Source organism: Gracilinanus agilis, chromosome 4 (genome assembly GCF_016433145.1).
Source record: "Gracilinanus agilis isolate LMUSP501 chromosome 4, AgileGrace, whole genome shotgun sequence".
Taxonomy (NCBI): domain Eukaryota; kingdom Metazoa; phylum Chordata; class Mammalia; order Didelphimorphia; family Didelphidae; genus Gracilinanus; species Gracilinanus agilis.
This window is the reverse complement of record NC_058133.1, coordinates 408,109,872-408,131,120: the sequence shown is the minus strand read 5'-3', so window position 1 is coordinate 408,131,120 and position 21,249 is coordinate 408,109,872.

The following is a 21,249-nucleotide window of genomic DNA, read 5'->3' as shown; positions in this document are numbered from 1 at the left end:
ATGTTTCATAACTTATATAACCATTCCCCATTTGAAGATGGTCCATTTCTACATGCCCCCTTCTTGATGGTTGGCTTTATAGGTTGGCATTATAAAGTTTTCCTAGGGTTTTTTTAATAAATGTAGGGAGAATATAAACATAGAGATTCAGAATTTCAGTACAGGAATGAGCTGAGAGCTCCTCTACTCTGATCTCATTTCATTTTTCATATGAGGAGACAGAATCCCAGAGAAGAGATGTAACTTGCTCAGAGTCACACAGCTAGAACATAATGAGTAAAGTCAAGACTAGAAGTTGTTGTTATGTCCATGAGAATGTATTATAATGCATAGCATTAGAGCCTCAAAAATAAAAACATTAATGAGAAAAAGAGAGCCATCATTATTGATGTAATTCTATTGTGTCTTATGTCCAAGATAATCTTTTTCTGAAATAAATCTACACATTAATTTTCCCTTTTAAGTCAAAATGCTAAACCTTGTGTAACTGAAAATCACAATAAAAATTATTAAGATTACCTGAATTCATTGGGTCCTCACATTCACTCCTACAATCACCCAAAATGAGCTGGTTATTTTCTCTTCTAATCTCTTTAAACTCTTCTTTTGGATTCTCTTTTGGACTAGTCATTTTCCAAAGATGGCTTCTCTTCTTGGCCTCCATTATTGACTAAGCTTTACCAGCCTTTAATCATATGTTATAATCTCTTGTCATAGTCCTACTCCCATTTCTTAGGAAAGTTATTCTTGATTCATTTTAACCTTTCAGCCTCTCAAGCATTGTCTTAGTGTTTTCTTATCACTTTTTCCTTAAGTAAGATTTGTCCTTTCCACCTAGTCCCCTAAAGACAACTTCTCTCTGACCCCAAGTTCTGAAATTCCCATTCTTCTAATTCTTTCCAATTCCTGGCTATCTTAAAATAAGCATTACCATACAAAAGATAATTTACTGTTTATAACTATTAGGGTAAAATTACAGTAGAGACAGTAGAAAAGAGTGATTATTGATCACAGAAGGACAATAAAGAGGACAGATAGTACTATCAAAGGTAAGGTTGGCCTGTGGAAGTACACTTTCCTCCCTTTTGATGTTGGGTTGGATAATTTGTTTTTGTCATTCATGCATGAAGCAGAGTTCTTAATTCTCATTGCTCCCTTTGATAAGATTTTTTTCTATCACTGTTGATTACTCCTTATTAAGGTATGATTTTCTTTCCTTATTCTTGATTGCCCTCTTAGATACTACTAATTGATTGATTAGATACTACTAATTGATTGCCCTATTAGACACTATTAATTGATTAGATACAACTACTTGATTGCCCTAGTAGATACTACTCTTAAATGATTGATTTACAGGCAGCTTAAACACCTTGGAATTGACCTTTGAAAGAAAGAACAAGAGTTGGTTGCTTAGAGGAAGAGAATTGATTAAACCCCTCTGTAATTCACTGGAAGGAATCAATCAGTCAATTAATAAGTATTTATTAAGCACCTATTATGTATCAGGCACAGTGTGCTAGGCACACGTAACATATCTATAAAGAATGAAATGATGCGTATTAACAAAGAGGCAGCCAATTGTGTGTAAAACTTTTAAGGCATAAATTGAATAAATATAAACATATATCAAGTAGTTAAATGTATAGCATTTTGGACAAAGGTATTTTGCAGAGGACAAAAGCCCATGCCATTTTCCCAGAGAACCATGTATATCAAGGAACCATGCTCTGGGGAAAGAAGGGCACCAAGGAATGAATGGTATGGCCCAAGAGATAGCTGTAGGTGAAAGTCCAACTCCTTCTCCAAATTACCCAAACTTGATCCAGTGGCAAAACATTTCAGAAGAACAGAAATACCTCAGCTAGTGGAGAGGGTATGATAATAAAAATAACTAGCATTTATCTAGGACTTAAAAGTTTGCAAAGTATTTTATATCTGTTGCATTAATTAAGATTCATAATAATCCTCTGAGGTAGATAATAGTTGAAGTATTATTTCCAATCTACAGATGGGAAGCATAGGATTGAGGGAGGCAAGAGACTGGTCTATGGTCATATAACTAGTAAACATTTGAAATGTTATAATTAGCCTATGCTATATAAGAATTTGCATCCAGTTCTTTACTTTCTCTAAATCCAGAACTCTATCTGCTCTGTGCTGCCAGTCAGGTTCCTAGATCACATCTCGTATACTACAGTCATTGCTTAGCACAGTGCCTGGCACATAGTAGGTGCTTAATAAATCATTTTTAATTTAGCTGTAGCTCATTGCTGTAGATCCTAGAGGACCTATTAGATAGTTGGTAAGAGTCAGACTCACTGGGAAAGATGTTGTCAGATTCTTTTGTAACCTGGTCACATTTGACTTGAATTGGGATGTGCCTCAACCCTAGGAATATATATAATCTATAGAACTGTTATAAATTCCTGGAGAGGTTGAAGTTCAATAGCGAGGACAGGAAATTGCCTTGATTATTATCTCAAGTATAAGTCCTTTGTATTTTTATCAGACTAAATATTTCTGCCCTATATTCAATGCTTTGTTAGCTTGAATATTTGAATAGAAACTCAAGATACTTTTCTTTAGTTGTATTTGCCTCACAATGAACCACATTTTGAGAGTCGAGTCCCCAAAAATATCTGAGAGAAGGCATGAGCCAAACAATGATTTCTACAAGAATCTCCCCAAGATTGATCCTGGTCCACCTCTACATTCAAAACCTTGGCTCTGGGACACAAGTTACACTTTTTATATCCCTAGAAGCCTATTGCTCTATTTTTGGTTCTGCCAATTAGTATTGATGAAATGAAAATAGAGCAAATGTAAGGACCATCTTTTTAGTAGTATTACTGATGTTACTATAACTATTAATTTTTTTCTGCATGATTACAATTGATTACATAAATGTTCCTTTCATTCTCAAAGAGCATATATTTCATTCCCTCTCATTTTAAATGGAAATAAATTTTAAAATAACACAGAAAAGTGAAGTGGATTTTATGTTAATTATAGAGTGTGGCAATAGAACTTATTTTCAACTCTGATTTCAAACATTAAGTGATGTTACCTCCCAGGGAATTAAAGGTAGATCAGAGGGAAAAGCAATGAAAATGTAAAATGCTATGTCGACATTTAAATGTGTCAACATCTAGAGAACATTAGAAAAATGTCTGTAGAATAGTTAGTTTTAGGAAGATTCTAAAATAAGGTGCAAGCAATGAAGCAATATGACTACTTTAAGCTTTTATTTTGTGGTTGGTCAAATTTAAAGAATACAGTTAAGTAGTATAAGGATGATATTAGAAAATAAGTCTTGTTATATTAGTTTAGAGATAAGAAGTAAACAAGCTAGCTTGAGAAACAATTGGAGTTTCAAACAGAGCTGATACAGAGTCTCAGTTTCAAATCTAATGGTTTTTCTGTGATAGTTACTCTCTCTAGGAGTGGCAGTTGGTCTCTGGCAGTTGACAGAGTCACTCACAGAGACTCTCTCTGGGGGACTTGAGGGAGGTGACTTCTCTCTCTCTCTTTCTCTCTCTCTCTCTCTCTCTCTCTCTCTCTCTCTCTCTCTCTCTCTCACACACACACACACACACACACACACACACACCCACACACACACACACATACACACACACACCCACACACACTATCTGAGGTAGAAGGAAAGGAGGGAAAGAACTGAAGGAGCTTAGTGTTTCCTTTTTCCAACTTGAGAAACATTATTGACTATCTATTACTGTTTTTTGATTGTTTTAACTCTGAGAGGACCAAAGAAAACCCTTGTCTTTGGTTTGAACCCTGATCCTATTAATGCTCAGAGTCCCAACTTGGTTCTTGCTAAGACTCAGCCAGCTAGCCTTTGTTATTTTTATAACTTGGAGTTGAAGTTAAGAATTATAAGGGTTATAATGTTAGTTTATTTAAAATAGTAAAAATTTGGGTTAGTTAGATCAGGAAGGATCAGTGTAGCCTGTGGACAGAGGAGAAGCAGTTCTTTGCAGAACCAGGGAGTTTTATTTGGGTTGAGTTAGAATCCCTTAGAGTTAGAGATCCTTTTTATCCTTTTATTTTCAATAGTTTGTTTTTCTATAACAAGAATCTCTTTAGCATCCTGGTGCCTGGCCCTGAAGGGAAGTTCACTTATGAACTTCGCTTTACTGATATAAACTGAAGATACTTTGCAAGCACAGCAAGCAGAGTATCAAATCAGTTTATAATCAATAATCAATCCATTGCCTATATTAGTTTTACAATCTGCCTTTCATTTTTACAGTAGCCATGGACATTTAGTTAACATTAGTGACAGAAACTCTAAGGTTTCCTTAAAAAAACACTAGTGATCTATTTTGAGAAGTTAAGGGTCAGTATTCCACATCAATAACAACATTATAACCTCATTATTATGCAGTCCTTTGACTCTGTGTTGCAAAAACTTCTTATGATGTAACCAGTTTTAGAATTTTTTTGATACTTATTAGACAGATTTGGATAGAATCCAGTAGCCATCTTGTACCAAAAGACCTACTCTTGATGGGTTGATCCAATGACTTCAGTGAAAGAAGAGACAGCTTAACTCACCTTTAAACTAATTATAGAGTTTATTGATAATCTACAAACCACCAATGCAATATTCACTTACCCAACGAGTATGTAAGGAGACATTTATTTCTACCTCACTACTACTTTTACATCCCAGACTTGGTCTGATTCTTGGAAATGAAGCTGCATTTGTAACCACAAGCTAGGTAATTGGTTCTATCCAGACTATTAACCCATTTGAAGTAGCCTAAGAGAGTCAAGGGCTTTGTGGTTTCATATTGAACTTGGACTATACAAAGGGAGGCTGGAAAACAGCCAACTGTATTCATGCCAGGAGTAGAGAAAAGGAATATTTATATTGGTATAATCTCTTTTGTATGTACTATGTGGTTCTATTCTTTGTATTCACTAGTCATAGTTCACTGTTGATGCTAAACTCTAGTGGACTGAGGATTAAAGTAAAGGGCTGAGTCTAACCAGCCTGTATGAGTTCTATAGCAAATAGTTCCATTGTAACATGTCCTAAACTGCAAAACATTCTTAACCTGTATTTCTTGCCAGTATATTAGAATTTACCTTCTGATTATATATACTGCCTTTATACAGCTGAAATAATGGTGCTTCAAAAAAGAAAGTAGAATGCATGAGAATTTTTTTTATTAAAGGTATAAAAGTGCGACTTGATCAGGGAACTTCTTGCTCAATTTGATATACTTTTAGGATGGTGAGTTTTTGCCTGTTGTTACAAAAGCACTTCACCTTAGATAGGGCCCATGGACAGCAGTTTAAGAGGACAAAAGACAATTTGTCTTCAGAGATCAGGACCGCCCCAAGGAATTTGGATGGTTAAGGTCCTGTGTTTACCTAAAATAAATAGTAAAGTGACAGATCAACTCAACCATTTTCTCTCTTTTCACCTTTTCCTTTGCACCACACCCCCAGAGGATAGCATGGCAGAAAAGGCCCTTTTTCTACTTTAGTCAACCCAGAAATGTTGCCTATGCTTTCATAGATAGCTTTCAGAGAGTAGTTTCTGGATTTCAAATCTCTGTCTCATTTCTTCCTTCCTCTGACTGAAGATCAGATAATAGAGACCTGAGAGTAGGCATTCTCTTTATAAGAGATGGTAACATTATCAGAGGAATGGTAGAATATTTAGAATTCCTGCAGAAACACACTGTATAAGCAGACATATGTTTGCCCACATAGTCCAAGAGAGAAGTACATGAACAATGTTCCTGAACTCTAATCTCATGTATAACAAATCAAGGAATTTTCATTTGCTAAGAAATATAATGGAAAATCTAGCTTTCTAGAATGGAAGAGAAAATTCCTGGGAAATTCCAACTGTGTGGGTTACCTCAACAGTTACTCCAAGTTTGAGAATTCAGGAGCTAGACCTTCCAGAAAAAGAAGGAATGTTCCTGAGCAGCCAATCTCTTGAACAAATAGGAGTGCCAACTTGCTTTCTTTCCTACGCCCATCTCTGGGTCCCCAGAAATAACAGCAGCAAAGGGTTTATTGCCATGGCATAGGGGGAAAAGAGATCAGGATTTTATTATCCTGTTATTAAAATTTAGTATCTACTATTCAGTTACTATAAGTCTTAATGAAAGTGAGCAACTTGCTTTTCCAACCTCCTGTATGTCCAGCTTTTTAGGGAGGATTCAAACCACAGGATGACACTGCAAATCAAGGAGAAGTAGATAGGATGGTAGACTTGGATTCCAGAAGTCCTTTGTTCAAATGCCCTGACACATTCACTATTTGATCCTGGTTGTTATTGTTGTTGTTTAGTTGTCTCCAACTCTTCATGACCTTATTTGGAGTTTTCTTGGAAAAGATATGGGAGTGATTTGCCATTTTCTTCTCCAGCTCATTTTACTGATAAGGAAAATGGAGGCAAACTTGGGCCACACAGCTGGTAAGTTTCTGAGGCCAGCTTTGAACTCAGGGAGATAAGTCTTTCTGATTCCAAATCTGGTGATCTATCCATACCACCTCACTACCCACGTGACCCTGGACAAATCACTTAATTTCTGTAAGCCTCAGTTAATCTTGTATGAAATAAAGGTTGTCTCATCACTAAGATGCATTTGTCATTTTGAATGAATGAACAGGACCTAAAGACCCCAATGGCCAAATTTAGAGAAATCTGGACACCAAGTATAAATAAACTATATCCAAAGATTTCCCATAAAGGAAATGAACCTTCTGAAATTCCAATAGGTTGGCTCTTGTTCCTTATAGCCCAGAACTTAGGGAATCCTGGGTCATAAAATTTAAGGCAACGAAGCTTAAACAACTGAACTATGTTTGTTTGGCTAATTATTTAAATTTAATAATTGCATCAAAAATATTGGCTGGGCACCAACTTTGTATATTGCCCTATTGGCTAAGAAATCTTATTTGAACATTTCTCTTTTGAAGACATTTAATATTCACATCTAGCTATCAGAACCATGAATGCCAGATAGGAATTTTGGACTATCATGCGTAGAATAACCTGTAAATCCACCCCTTCCTGCTATCTAAACTGGTCTTAAAAGACTAATTGTTTAGCTCTGCCTACAAAGAGTAGAGATTCAAGATTTGTGGTTCAACATTTCAGTTATGCTTTGTCCTCTATCCTTGAATCTCTTGCTAACTTGTCCTGTCATCTCCTGTCCCTTGTCAAACTCTGGCCTGGGGTTATCATCTACTCTTGCCTTCCCTGTGTATAGTCACTTGCTTTTGCATCCCTGTGGAAGAAGTCATAAAAACTGTGCTGATCAGGAGTATTACCAATTCCTTACCTAATGTCACCTGTGTCCTCACTGCTGCAAGGCAATTCCTTTATTTTGTTCCTGTAACTTTTGAATAGCTCTAGTGACTATGAAGGCTTTTTCTGACATTAGACCTAAATTTTCTACTTTGTAACTTCCACTCACTGCTCCTCTAGGGCCAAACAGAAGGTACTTAAATTGTTGTATAGTTACGCCTGCTTCCTCCATGTGACAACTCTTCAAATATAATGACTAGACCTATGTAACCTGTAACCTTTTCTTTCCATATTATCATCCCAAATTCCTTAAAGAAAACTTTATATGCCAAGCTCTCTGCCATCTTACTTGACCATTTCTGGATTTCCTTCTTCCTTAATTTTTGCTTTTACACATGGTAGGCTCTTAATAAATTTTATTTTACCTTCTAGTTCCACTTTTAAGATGAATGCCAATGCTGATATGATTCTGTTTCTTTAACTAGTATGTTGACTTATAGATCATTGAATAAAGATCAGATATTTACCCATTCAAATTAATATTCTTCATATGATGTAAAAACTTTGCTCTACTCTGCTTCCAGTTCCCTCCCCTGCTGCATCATTGCCAAGCAGGAGCAGATACACAGGATGAAAGGGGCAATTTGAAATTTTCTTTGCTACATGGGATGCCATGGCCAAAGAGTTCATCATTGTTAGTTAGCCTTTTACTGATATTATGCTTCTCCATATTTAATACAGACTGTCACTAGAACCATATCTTAAACCTGTTTAGTATGATGGGATGTAAGCTCCTTGAGGGCAAGAACTATCAATTAACTGATGACAGAATGTTGCAGAATTGGAGTTCCATTGGCTAAGCTCTTGAGAATTAATGCTACCCTACATTACATTTTTATACATCAGAGTAAGACTCTTGTGAAGAAGCTGAATTTAGTTATCTACAATTACCTTTTCATAGAGCCTTATAGTTTACAATGTACTTAAAGTATCCCAATTCAAAGAGTAATTTCTTTCATTAATATGTCCAAATATGATTCAATATTCAAAGGACAAAGGAGACCCATACCACACAAATGCTTTAATATAATACCCTTTATTGAAACATTTTTATAACTCTCATTCCTATTATCTGAAAGCAGAGCCCTAGATATTATCCAAAAATAGATCCTATATCATGAGAAGAAAATTGTAGGTGTTCAAAAAAACCATACCCCTTGATTTGGGGAGTAAGTGTAATAGTTGAATATAAATGTGGCTTCTGTTTACTATAATGTATCAAGCCATAAAAGTTGTCCCTGGGTATTAGAACTTACTGTAGACAGAGTAAAATTATGAAGACCTCACTGAGAATCCTGGTAGCTGAAGTCTTCACAGCCCTAAAAGAGAGTTTTCCATGAGCTTGGAGCTGGAAAGTGGTATTTCCATAATGACATGAGTTTTTGAATATCCCTGAGACAGAACAGTCAATCGGTCAGAAAATGGTTGGATGCTGTCTGCATCGGTGTTGTGTGAGAAGAAAGGAGATAGCAAGCAATTGCAGAGGTGATTTTAGAGGTGCAGTGAGAGAGAGAGAGAGAGAGAAAGGAGAGAGCTGAGCTGTAACAGAGAGAGGAATAGATAGTAGCCAAGAAGATGCTTGTGAGAGGTCATTTGGTCCCTGCAGACATCTTTGAACAAAGAATTTGGACCAAAGCTGAGAGCTACAATGGACACTTTACAACTGAGGAAAATTCCCAACAGTTGTTTTTTTTTTCAAATTCTCCTTCCCATATCTATTTATTAAAAGGCATTTATGTATGACTGAATTTTTCCATTAGCTACTTAAGTTGTTTCTTTGTCTATATCTAGTCTGATGGTTCTCTTCCCACCTTTACAATCTTAAAAATTATTGAGGACTCCAAAGAGCTTTTGTTTATGTGAGTTATATCTAATTGATATTTACTATGTTTGAAATGAAAACATTTTTAATATTACTATAAAAATAGTTTTGAACATGTGGCCCTTCTAAAAAAGGTCTCAGAGACCCTCATGGGCCCCCAGGCTGCCCTCTAAATAGATGGTTTAGTTTAACTCTTTCATTTAGCAAATGAAACTGGAGCACAGAGAAGCAAATTGGCTTGTATCAGGTAATTGTTGTAGTAATGGAACCAAGATTTGGATCCAGGTCTTCTGACTCCAAAACTAGTACACTTTCTTATTCCAGTTTTACAGATGAAAAAACTGGGGCTTATAGAGGTTATATTTGACTTGCCCAGGATCACATGGAGTGTTAAATGTCAGAATTCACTTTCGAACACTTCTTATTCCTTCCACCATAGAAAGCTATTGATTTTAGGGGATACTTAAATCAATTAATAGGGTAATCTAAGAACATACAATTTTTAAGAGTATTACTTATTTTAAACAATTTTGATACATTATTTTCCTCCTTTCAATAAGGAAGTTTCTCAGTCTGGTAGCAGATTATCAGCTTTGTTTTACTGAACACTACATGTGGCACTACAATAATTTGTCATTTCTAAAATACTTTTCAGTAATACTGATTTTTAAAGACAAGAACATTCCAGAAGTTGGTCACTATGTAAAATAGGAGAGTGCTTCTAGCTTCCAATTATCCTATTAAGAATTGCTCTGCTCTGGAGTTTAGCTCAGTGGAGGGAAATATCTTTTAATGGCATAGACCCAGCTCTGACCATAAAACATTTTGCACTAAGATTTCTTCTTCAGAAGCCATCAGGCCAGAGGTATTATAGGAGCTTGCAGGATCACATATTGTGAGGACAAGGATTGAATCATAGACACAGAATCTGAGAGCTGAGAAAGGCCCTTCAAAATTTCATCTAACCTCCTGATCTTATAGGTAAGGAAATAGTGACCCAGAGAAGGGAATCAACTAACCCCAGTCTCCAAAGCTTATTAATGAAAAGGACAACTGTAACCTTGAGCTGCTACCTACTAGTCTATATCCGTACAATTCAATTCAGTAATTTTTTAAAAAAAGTATCTACTACAGACAAAACGTTGGGCTAGGCACTGGGAATAGAGTGGGGATACAGAGAGGAAAAAGCAACACAAGCCCCACTCTCAAGAAGATGCAGTCTAGTAGGGAATTGTAAAGTACGTAGATTTTATACAATTTAATGGCAGGTGTATTGGAATGAACAAGTAGAGAGGCACGGGATATTCTGAGGTAGATGGATCATTTCTGCCCGAGAGGCTCAAGGAAAAGCTTCAAACTATTTGAGCTAAGTTTTGAAAGAAGGAAAAGATTTTGACAAGTACAGATGTAGATGGGACCTCTTGTAGGGATAGAGGATGGTGTGTGAACATGTATGGAGGCAGAAGAAGGCGGGGAGAGATCTGGGAATGACAAGGAGCCCAGCTTAGCTGGAACCTAGAGTGTGGAAAGGGGAATAGTGTGAAACAAGAGTGGAAAGGTAGGTGGAGGAGCAGATTGTGGAATGCTTTGAATGCCAAGCTAAGGAGGAAAAAAGCTGCAAAGGAGGCATAACTGAATATAGGAGTTAAAGGAACAAGGTACATATTGTACCACTTACTGATTCTATGACCTTGGACAAGTCACTAAGCTCCTTGGGACCACATTTCTTCAACTATAAAATTATAGGGTTGATCCAATGATGAACTTTAAGTTTTCTTCCAGCCCTAAGACTGTGATCCTGAGTTTATATCCTAGAGACAGTGGAGAGCCTTAGAAGGATTTCGAGTGGCTGAGGGGTATGAAACGTGCTGTGCATTAGAAAAATTATTTTAACTGTCTACCTTTTGATCTAGCCATACCATTCCTCGGGTTATACCCCAAAGAGATAATAAGGAAAAAGACTTCTACAAAAATATTTATAGCTGTGCTCTTTGTAGTGACAAAAAATTGGAAAATGGGGGTGTGTCCTTTGATTGGGGAATGGCTGCACAAATTTAGTATCTGATGGTGATGGAATACTATTGTGCTAAAAGGAATAATGAACTGGGGGAATTCCATGTGAACTGGAATGACCTCCAGGAAGTGATATAGAATGAAAGGAGCAGAACCAGGAGAACCTTATACACAGAGACTGATACACTGTGGTAAAATCGAATGTAATGGACTTCTCTACTAGCAGCAATGCAATGACCCAGGACAATTCTGAGGGACTTATGGGAAAGAATGCTATTCACATCCAGAGAAAGAACTGTGGAAGAATAAACACAGAAGAGAAACTGCTGCTTGATCACATGGGTCAATGGGGACATGATTTGGAAAGTAGACTCTAAGCAATCATCCTAATGCAAATATTAATAATATGGAAATAGGTCTTAACCAATGACATATGTAAAACCCAGTGGAATTACTCGTTGGCTATGGGAGAGGAGGTATTAGTGGGGAATGGAAAGAACATGAATCATGTAACCATGGAAAAATATTCTAAATCAATTCATTAAATAAAATTTAAGAAATAAAAAAGTAAATCCTCACATTCCATATTAAACAAAAAATTATTTTAGCAATGGTGTGAAGGATGAACTGGAGAAAGGAGAGCCTCAGCACAAAGAAACAACAAGATTTTACAAGAACTTGTTACAACTCCTTTATTTTAAGTATCTAAATGAGAGGTAATAGGGACCCAGACTACCAGGTCATAGCTGTGGAGCCATAAAAAGCATGTACAAAAGAAAATTAATAGCACTTATGAATTTATTAGACATTATATAGAAAAGAGGAGGGGGAGAGTCAAATGTAAGTTTGGGGCTTAGTGTCTACATGATAGATAATAGTGGTGTTATCAGAAGAATAAGGAAAATAGGAAATAGTTTTGGTACTAAGAAGTGGTAGAAATGGAAGCTAGTCTGAAGAAAAACCATTAAGGAAGAGAAGGAAATACATGACAATAATTTGAGTGGAGTGGGGAAGGTGGCATATTCAAGAGAAGGGTTTTGTCTTTACAATGTGCCTGGCATGAAATTGTTGTTGTTCATCTTTTGTTTCAAAGAGGACCGATGGTACCCAGAGTGATGCCTTGACTTGCTCGTGTATTAGATTGGAGTGAGGCAGAGTTGCACAGTTTTCAGCCTTCACTCCCTTTTCTGGAATTATCAGAGTCCAGTGGCAAGACAGAAGTCAGTTTGACTGGGGATGCCTCGGGATGCAGTGGATAACGTTGGTGTCTTTGATGTCTGAACAAGCTTTAGGCACTTCATTACACCTGCTTTAGCCACCTTCATGACCGAGGGAAGAAATTATTCTTAACCACTCATTTCATGGGAGTTGGGGGAAGTTATTACATTCTTGGGATAAACATCCTCCTAACTCATTGACAGTATTGAAGCCTATCAGTTACCTTCAACCTAGTTTAGCTTGTCTGCTGAGATGGTTTCACTGAAGTGATGGCCATCGTGCATGCTTCAGCTTCTTGGAGACAGGTGAGATGTGGGTGACAAATGGACACCAAAGGCAAAAGGAGTTGGCGAGCCCTCATACCAGAGGTGCTAGTCCTTCCTGAATACCGTGTATACCCCCTGACACATAATGAGTATTTAATACATGTTCCTTGCCTGCATGTTACTATTAGTGAGGCCTGACACTTAGACAATGAAATGGAAGAATTAAAGATAGAGATGCTGGTATGATTGATCCTGCAATCAATCTGGATGATATATGAGTGAACGAGACAAAGTGCTTTGTTATGTGGAGGTTACTTTAAAAGTCAATATTAGAGGGCAGAAAGATATTAATACTCTGTTGATGGAGTTGTGAATTAGTCCAACTGTTCTAAAAAATTTTGAAATTATTTGAGAAAAATCTCTACTAAACTATTCCTATTTTCTGACCTTGTACTCCAAAGAGATCAATGACAGAGACAGATAGAACATAAAACAAAATATTCATAGGAGTCCTTTTTGCTTCAGAAAAAAGAATTGGAATCAAAGAGAATGGCTCAACGAATTGTGGCATATGTATCTAAGGGAATCGTATTGTGTTTTAAGAAGCATATGCAGAATTTGGAAAAAAAATTTGAAAACATTTGAAGTGATACAAAACAAAGTACAATCAGAGAAAAATATTCACCATGACCACAGCACTGCACATGAAAACAATACTAAAAAAGTAGCTAAACTCAGATTCATTGCAACAACCGATCTTATTCCTACAGATCAGGCAATTAAACATACTTCTCTCCTTTTGGTGGGGAGGTGAAGGTCTACAGGTGCAAGATGTTGTGCATACTATCACGTGCAGTCATTTTGTTCTTTGTTTTTTATGAACTATTTTTGTTACAGAGAAGAGCTCAGTAGTATGTGCATAAGTGGGGATATATACGTGTATAAATATAGATGTGTATAAATATGCATGTGTATATATATATATACACGTGTGTTTATATAAAAGTAGCAACATATATCTTTGTATGTGTGTATACATATATGCACACAACATGAATACATATAGGTATTCAATATGCATATATCATTAATATATATACATAGATAGCTAGACAGATAGACAGATGGATGGATGGATGGACAGATAGATGGATGGACAGATGATAGGTAGGTAGATAGACAGACAGGTTGATAGATAGTTAGGCAGACAGACAGATAGACAGACAGACAGGCAAAGGGAATTCCCAAAAGTGCAAGCTTAACTCTGCATTATACTTTGGGGTCACATTTTATATAGAGAGAATGACTGTGACATTTACAAAATATAATCAACAAAACTTCTTTTTTTTAAAAAGAAAGCGCTACAATATATGAGGCTAGAAAGAAGGAGAGCATAAAGAGAAGATGTAGAAAAATTTCGGGGTGTGGAAATAAGAAGATAAGAGAATTTAGGCCTCTTTCTTGTTCTTTAAGTTGGAAGCAAAGTAATCCACCAAAAAGAAAGGTGAGATGAAATGTGGGACTTTGAGGGAGGAGAAGGTCTAGAATCAGAGAAGTCTGCTAGGGAACAAACAAGAAATTTATTAAGTGGGTCCTGTTTACTGAGGTTAGCTAGATTAAATTTCTAATAAAAAATAATAAACAACTTCCTCACTTCCTTCAATAGTGTGAGGTGGTGTGGATTAGGAACAGATTAATGAACTAGCAGAATGATGACTTTGGGAATTTAAAGATGCCTTGTTGATATAGCCGGCTGTAAGGGAGATTATGAAAAAAGAAAAGAAAAGCAATAATAGATAATAGACTGGGAGAGAAGGAAGGGGAAGTGGGGCCAGTTGTCATGAAATGAAGAAAGAGTGGTTTCAGGAATGAGTTGTGGTGGAAAGTGGAAGGACAGGAAAATGGATGAAAAGTGGATTTTGAGGTTCCAGTGAAAAATGAGTTTTAACATGATTGCTCCCTGGTATGATGCTGAAGTAGCCTGGAAAAAGGATTTTAGAGCTGAAAGGCACCTCAGGAAACTTTATATCAAACCCCACTTTTTAAGACATGACAAAAATTTAAGACAAGTCAAATGACTTGTCTTCGGACACAAAGGGAGTAAATTGTTGAGCCAGGATTCCAACACGGGTTTTTCATTCCACATTCAGTATTTGTCCATTGCCTTATGATATCTCCATTCAAGTTGTAGGAAATTAAAAAGCAGAAAACACTAAAAGATCAGTGTGCTTATCTCTCAAAAATAATGAGGATTGAAGTTTCTAAGGATAAAGGCAAGAGATAAGATGGGAAGAAATCTGATAAGGCAGGTACCAAGGTCATCATTGAAGGGGCAAAGATGTTCGTGACAGGGACTGGGAAAGGGTGATACAGTTAGATGGCCTAATTAGAGGACAGGTTGTGGAATCATGGTGGCAAAGGAGACTTATAAATGTCAGTGGGGAATGATGAACATATCACCTCCTTCTGTGAGTTAGAGAAGTAACAGGCACTGGATAGGAAATCAAGGACTATATGGTCCTCCGAGGAAAGCCATGTTCCACTTAATGGCTGTAGGTGAAAAAAATATATAAAAAGCACTGGGTCTGGAATGTGGGAAGCAGTTAATAAATATTTATTGATTGATTAAAAAAAGAGATCATTTGTGAAAACATTCTTAAAAAAAAATGCTCTTACCTTCTATCAGTATTTCTTTCTAATTTCTGAAAAGTGGTAAGGGCTAAGCAATTGGGTTTAAGTGACTTGCCCAGGGTCATACAGCCAGGAAATGTCTGTGGCCAGATTTGAACCCATTTCCTCCTGACTCCAGGCCTGGCACTCTATCCACTGAGCCAACCTAACTACCCCAAAGGTTATTTTCAATAAAGTAGTGATTCAAAGGGAAGCATGGAAAGTAGAGGGAACAGCCAAAAGATTCTGAATAGGGGGAGAGCTGGATTAACTTACATTTATATTCAGGGGTATGTTAGAGCTAGGAGAGCCAATTGTTAAATATTCAATGTGAGCATTTACACCTCAGAAGTCAATAACCACTACAAATCTGGGTATGGTTTATTGTTTTGTTCATTATTTTTAATTGTTCAGTTGTTCAATTGGGTTTTACTCTTTGCGGTCTCCTTTGAGGTTGTTTTTGGCAAAGATTCTGGGGTGGTTTGCCATTTCTTTTTCTAGCTCATTTTACATCTGAGGGAACTGAGACAAATAGGGTTAAGTGACTTGCCTAGGGTCACACAGTTAGTAAGTGTATATCACCCTTTCCCAATCCCTGTCAGGAACATCTTTGCCCCTTTAATTATGATGTTGGTACATGATTTCTCCCCATCTTATCTCTTGCCTTTATCCTTAGAAATTTTCAATCCTCATTTTTTTTTGACAGATAAGCACGCTGATCTTTTAGGGTTTCCTGATTCCAGGCACTACATGTTATCCACTGAGTCAACCAGCTGCCTCAATTAGACCTATGAAAGTATAAAATAATACAGATTAAACTTAAAAGTACAAGTGCATACATTTCCCCCACTAAAATACCAGTTGTGAGTTATTTGCCAGTATATCCCCAAATCACTCCATAGCCCTGCTTAAGCTCAGCAGGAAAGAAGCAAAGTCTCAGGGAATAAAATTATTACCAGGATGGAGGCCTGGTGACTCTAAGTTAACAGATAGTTAAGAAATAAGAATTAATGTGTAATTTGACAATATAGATAATAACAATAATGAGAAAAATCCTAACAGTAAGAATAATAAGTGGCACTTATGTAGTTTTAATATTTGCAAAGTAAAAAAAAAATTCAAATCTAGCCTCAGGCATTTCCTAGCTATGTGATCCTGGGCAAGTCAGTTAACCAAGTTGCCTAGCCCTTACAGCTTTTCTGTCTTGCATCCAATTCTTGGTATCGATTCTAAGACAAAAAGTTAGGATCTAAAGAATAAAAAACCATTATGAGCTGTTTTCTATTCATTATCTCATTTGGTTCTTACGGCAACCTTTTGAAGTAGATACTATATGAGGAAAATGAGTCACAGAGAAGATTAAAAAACTTGTCCAGTTTTTTGGGGGCAGCTGGGTAGCTCAGTGGATTGAGAGTCAGGCCTAGAGACAGGAGGTCCTAGGTTCAAACCTGGCCTCAGCCACTTCCCAGCTGTGTGACCCTGGGCAAGTCACTTGACCCCCATTGCCCACCCTTACTACTCTTCCACCTATGAGACAATACACCGAAGTTAAGGGTAAAAAAAAAAACAAACAAAAAAAACTTGTCCAGGATCACATAGTCATAAAAATATCTGGGGTGGTAAGATTTGAACACAAATCCTGAACTTTATATACCACTCCATGCTATTTTTTTTTAACAAGAAGAAATATCCAGAAAATGAATTTATAACATGAAGGCTGGGATCTTAAATGAGAGCACCTGGAAATTATGAGAGTAGGTGTTTAGGAGGTAAACTGAGTCCCTTACCACAGTAGCTCTCAGTATCATTACCATCCCACTCCTCTCCCAAAGCCCTCTGCTTTATATTATAAATATAACATGGCTCATGAATATATTTGACTCATACTCTACAGACGGTGAATGTGAGCTGTTTTATCATTGATGAAGTGTGAATGAGATGCTGTGTATTAATACAAACAGAGGCTCCCTCTGGGTATTATACATTTATCAGATAAAGCATCTGAATATAAAAATAGGAAAACAACTAATGAACACAAAATGAATATTGTTAGCCAAATTAACGCTGTCATCTTCCTCCAGTGTAGCTCCCAAACAAACTGGTCCAACAGCTAAAATAGAACAAGCTGGGAACACTTCGTCCCACAGCATTGAGGATTTATAACAGAGTGATTTTTCCAACATGTGAAAGTCATCAAGTGTCAGTGGCTAATGGATAGGAGCATGAAGGGGTTTCAGAAATAATCCAGCATGTTCTTTCCCTGGATTCCTCATAGAATTAGAATTTCTTAAATTATTTTTCAAATGACAGTAATAATAACAAAATGAAACCATATTTCAGAATGCAGCCTGCCTCCATGTTGTCTTTTCTGCCCACCTGTTTCTACTATTTTTGTCACTCTCACCCTTCCTTCCCCTTAAGAGCATCCAAGAGCTTCAACATTTATTCTGCCTTATAGGACTGGACAAAACAAAGACATCAATTGCTCATCATCTTTATTTGTTGAACCCAAAAAGGGCCCTAGAGAGCAGATGGATGGTAAATTCATGAACACCCATTTTCTCTGTTGCTTTTTGAATTGTCCATACTTAATATGCCATATTTTGGATTAATCTTCCAAGATGAGCAGTTCTAGCAACAAGGGCTGGTATATCCTAGTTTAATTCTGTTCTACCTGTCATATTGCCTTTGTTTGAAGCTGAAAGCATTAATAACATCCATCCATTATCAAATGAACATGATCACTAGTGGCAGAAATCTACACAGGGAGGTCATTGAATCTGTTGGTCCAAACTAAAGGGAGAGCCATGCTAAAACTTCTTTAGACACATTTCCATAGTAGATTAAATGACTTTAATGGGAAACTCTTTCCAGATATAACAGTCTTTAAAATTGTAGAAAGAGAGGGGTATCTAGGTGGTTCAGTGGATAGAATACTAGGTCTGGAATTGGGAAGACCTGGGTTCAAGTCTGGTCTCAGACACTTCCTAGCTGTGTCTGCCTAGGCAAGTCACTTAACCCTATTTGCCTAGTCTTTGTCCTTCTGTCTTAGAGTTGCTACTAGGACATAAAGTGAAGATGTTGAAAAATTGTGAGGAAGAGAAGTATTGTAGTATAGTGGATAGAGAGACAAGTCATAGATTCAGAAAGACCTGTCTTGAAATCCACCTCTGTCATATACTGGCTAGATCACCCAGGGTAGATTAATTGATCTCTCAATATCCCATCCAGGCTTTTAGGTATTAAGTTACAAGGATGCATGGCTACAGTTTTCAAAACGAGAGTTTCCCACTCTAATGAAAAAAATATACAGATCCAGGCTTGTTTTTTTTTCCTGCTACACCAAAATGAGCCTTAAATAAAAATAATTTTTGACAGACATGGATGCATGGAGAAGCTCTTCAGTTGGCCATGTATGGGAATGAAAAATAATTAATAAATAACAGTATAATTGACCTTTAAACATTAACAATGCATTGGCAAATAAAGTAGACAACTCAAAATGAATCTTAAAACTGCTAATTATTCTCTGCAAGAATATTTACCTTCGACTTATTTTTTAAGCAAGGAAATTATCCTTTAGGTCAAAATTATTTTCTGGTATATATTTTCCTACATATACTATTTTCCTATATATTTCCCATTAGTCTATTTCCTCTCATTCAGTTGTATTTGAGAACCAAAGTGGTTTTTCGACCTCTGTATAAAAGCTCATCATATATCTGAAAAGCAACAGAACTGCTCCTACTGCCCTTTTCTGGGGGGGAAGGGGGTTCAACAATCCCAAGTAATATGCCTCTTCCTGCCTTTTAATTAAGTTCAATTTAACAAGCTTTTATTAAACATTTGATCTATGCCAGATGCTAGATTTAGCTATGGGGCTTCAGGGAAAAAAGGGGAAAAGAGTCCCTGCCCTCAAGGAACTTCTATTCATTGGAAGTGCTTATATTCTACTAAAATGCTAACTCCTTTTCGGCAGATTTTTTTCCCAGTGGCATTTTTAAGGATGCTCTGGGGAGGGATCTAGGGGTGGGTGCTAAGATGCTGGCAGTGAGATCAGTGCTGTGTGAATCCCAGATGGAGACATGGCTCTGTCTAATATCCACACAATCTCCACAGACGATGAAGAAACTAGCAGTTACACACACACACACACACACACACACACACACACACACACTCACACACATTCACACACACATCCAGAGCTATGAAGGCAGAAAACCCCCAGAGGTGGAAAGTTACTGGCTGTCTTTCACCTTTTTTCCCCCTTTCATCCTTTCCCATCTGCTTCCCCTCTTCATTCCAAGAGGACAGAGAAGGCTCTGGAGGTGGTGGCACATCATTTTTAGTGCCCCTGAGTGAACAGACATCTGGTGATTTTTATTCTGGCTCATGTACTAAGTTCAGAGCTCATTCCTCTGTGCATATGGGAATAAGGCAGCAATAACTCATAGTTATGTAGTGCTGTAAGGTTAGCAGTGAATTTTCCTCATATAACCTAATAAGGAATCCCTGGCAGGACCCCTGGGATAAACCTGCCTGACAGAGGGACTTGGAACAATACTGGCTTAAGGAATAAGCAGGATAAGAAAGGAAATTTTTCTCCTTTTCCTTCCACTTGACTTGAAAAAAAATTAATTATAGCAACGCCAATGAACTACAGATGGATAGTAACTTAGTCGTCTTGTAATCCCATTTTATTTGTTCATTTTACAGATGAAGAAACAGAGGCCCAGAGAATTAAGTGACTTGCCCAAAGGAATCATATGCTTTCTAAGTAACAGATTTAAGAATTAAACCCAGTTTCTTTGCCTCAAGTTGTTGACTCCACCAAAGAATAAACTGTCAGGGCCCCTTCCCTGACTTAAAAAAATAACCTTTTATTGATGTCTTTTGTTTCTTTTATCATACTTATCCCAAATATATTTCTCCTTTCTCTTCCCCTCCTAAGAAAGTAGTCCCATTTAACAAATAGTATTTTTAAAGAAGACAAAATATTACCACAACTGATCAATACATTGAAAAAGCATGAAACCGTATATTATGTGTTACCCCTGTGAACCTCTAATCTCCATGAAGGAGTGGGTTGGAAGGGTCTTCTTATATTTCTATATTCCAATATTGCTTGATCTTTAAAATTTTATTACATCCATTTCTGTGTGTGTGTGTGTGTGTGTGTGTGTGTGTGTGTGTGTGTGTGTATGGTGTGATTATAATTTCTTATTGTATCATTTCAGTCATGCCTGACTCTTCATGACCCCATTAGGTTGTTCTTGGCAAAGATCGTGGAGAGATCTGCCATTTCCTTCACCAGTTTATTTTACAAACAAAGAAACTGAGGCAAACAGGGTTACATGACTTCCCAGGGTATCACAAAACTAGAAAGTGTCTGAGCCCAGATTTGAATTTGGGTCTTCCTGACTTCAGAGCCAACACTCTATCTATTTTGCCACCATACAATCCTTCTTTCCATTTACAGTATTGTAGTCATCATGTATAATGTTTTCTTGGTGCTGCTTATTTCAGCCTGCAACAGTTCATATAGATCCTTCCATGCTTCTCTGCATTAATTACATATATCATTTCTGATAATAATATTCCATTACATTCATGCACCACAGTTTGCTTAATTATTCCCCAAATGATAGGCACCTACTTTGTTTCCAGATTTTTGCCATAGCAAAAGTACTGACTGCTAAAAACATTTTGTTAAATATAGAGACTGTTTTTATGGTTTCCTCAGGAAATAAGCCCAGTAATGAAAACTTTGGTTCACATGAACATTTTAGTCACTTTATTTTCATAATTCTAGATTGCTTTCCAAGATGGTTGTACCATTTCACAGCTCTACCAACAATGTATTAGTATGCCAATTAATCTATAATTCCTCC